Genomic DNA, 2,419 nt, shown 5'->3' with positions numbered 1-2,419 from the left:
TTAAGTTTATTTTTGCTTTTTTTTTCTATTCTTTGTGAAATTCTTTTCCCATTTAGGTTAGTAGAGAATTTTGAGCAGAGTTCCCTGTGCTGTACAGTAGGTCCTTGTTGGTTATCTGTTTCAAATATAGCCCTGGGTGCATGCCAATCCCAAACTCCCAGTCTATGAGTCTCTCCCTCACCCCAGCACTTCCGCCAGTAGCCATAAGTTCATTCTCTAAGTCTGTGAGTCTGTTTCTGTTTTGTAGGTAAGTTCGTTTGTATCATTTTTTTCTAGATTCCGCATATAAGTGATATGCTACTTGTCTTTCTCTGTGTGACTTACTTCCTTAGTATGACCATCTCTAGGTCATCCATGTTGCTGCAAATGGCCTTATTTCATTCTTTTTTATGGCTGAGTAATATTCCTATATATATATATATATATATAGGTACCATGTCTCTTTTAATATAAAGAAAGTGATTGCTAATGTTCCCTTTAGTTCTAGCACTATTATGATTCAAGAATTTTTGAAGCTCACCTTTAAGACACAGGAAATTGCTACATTAAAAAGTCTGCAAAAGTTGCAGGGTAAGCCTGACATTTCTCCACAAGAGGAAGGAAATTGAAGCTTTCACTTCATCCTCAGCTCAGATCTGAAACAGACAGCAAAGTTGTAGGTAGAAAATCACAAGCGCATCTGAGGGACTGTGACAATGGCGTGACGACCACTTTGTGTGCCCGTGTTGGGCGGAACATGTTTAGCACCGGAAACAAATATGAGTAAAACACGAAAAATGCCAATGAAAACCTCAGTCTAGGATCAGACAACTGCCCTCACTTCAGACAATTAACATCCACAGCCCAAGGTGACCTGAGAGCCCAGCCCCCGGAGCTGGACCCCCGAGCCCTGGGTGTTGGAGAAAAGCCAGCGGGCTGAAGAATCACCCTTGCCTTGTTCATTTCCCGTCTGCCTCCCTCAGAGGTTGTTGTGAATTGTGAATGACGTGTGTGCAATTCTGACAGCAGCCCTGAGCACGTGGACCGCCTTGGGTGAAGATCAGCCCTCGTTATGCCAGACAGGCCGCTGTGGAAGCCTCTGGGCTCTGGCACCCTGCTGGCTGCGGAGCTGGCCCGGGCTCGCCCCTCCCTGCTTTCTGGACCCCTCCCTGCCCTGCCTGGAGGCCTTCCTTCCGTCTCGTCCGCCTCCCTTCTCCAGGGGCTTATGCTCTTCAACTTCCCAAGGACCTCATCCTTTCAGTGCCCAGCAGTTTCCCTGGCGGTAAAGGGAGAATGTCAGAAGAAATGCGGCGAGGCACGTAATGTTGTACAGCCTCTGAAGCTTCACGTCAGCCCGGGAAGGGGTAATGAGAGAATTCGTTTTCCTCGGTCAGTGACGCACAGGACTCCTCCCATCATGCCCTTGTTTTCCATATAGTGAGCATTTAGGGAGTAGAGGGGTCTTAGCCTGGTTCTACCAAAAGCAGAGCCTGCAAAGAAGCCTTGTGTGCCGGTGGCGTATTTGGGAAGGTGACCCCAGGGAGCAGAAGCAGGGAAGGGAGGCCACCCGAGGACGCAGTCTCCAGCTGGGGCCACATGGACCCCCCGGGGACCTTCTGAGGAGCCTTATGAAATGCTTCCTGGAACCACCTGCCCGGCTGAGGGAGAGAGAACTCTTGGGGACTTCCCTGCATCAGCCCTTTGGGGGGACATGCCTCAGCGTGAGTGGCCTCCTCAGAGGCCCTAGGGCGGCACCATCCAGAACTGGGGTCCATTCCTGTCCACTGGGGTCCGGGAAGGAAGGACAAGTTACTATCCCTGCCAGGTGGGGATACCTATCTGGTCAGTCCAAGCTGCCACCAAGCGGCCACCGAATCCCCTGCAGATGGCCCCTTGGGGGGCTCAGTGTGGGTCCAGTGACAATCCAGGTGGGTGCCCTGCAGGGTCAGGACCGGCTCGGCCCTGGAGAGGGAGCCAGGCTGTCACTGCAGCTACTCGGGGCCTGGCCTGCTGCACGGGCATGGGAGCCGACAGCAGAGGTGGGGTCCCAGTCACCCAGTCCACCTGGCGAAGCTCACGGTTGTCCGCCATCACTCACCACAATACACCTGGTGGTTTTTGTTTTCTTTCCTTGTCTGTTTCCTTGTGTGTTTTTTCAGGACAAATCTTTTGCTGGACAGATGATTTGAGCAGAGATGTGATGGGGACATCTTGCCTGCATCCTGTCTTCAGCAGGGGCCCTGACCTCGGGCAGCCCTTCCAGGAATGCGGCCACTTGGCTGGGGGCTGAAAGGGAACTGGGTTCATTTTACAGACTTCTGCTTGGCCCTTCCTACCAGCAATGTCTCTTGCTTCTGAGGACAAGGAGCCAATGTGAGGATCTGCCAGTCACTTAGAACATGGGTACCAGTCATACCACATGGACTTGATCAAGAAGTCC

Source organism: Hippopotamus amphibius, chromosome 11, assembly GCF_030028045.1.
Source record: "Hippopotamus amphibius kiboko isolate mHipAmp2 chromosome 11, mHipAmp2.hap2, whole genome shotgun sequence".
NCBI lineage: Eukaryota > Metazoa > Chordata > Mammalia > Artiodactyla > Hippopotamidae > Hippopotamus > Hippopotamus amphibius.
The sequence above is the reverse complement of the archived record's forward strand: the minus strand, read 5'-3'. Positions refer to the sequence as shown.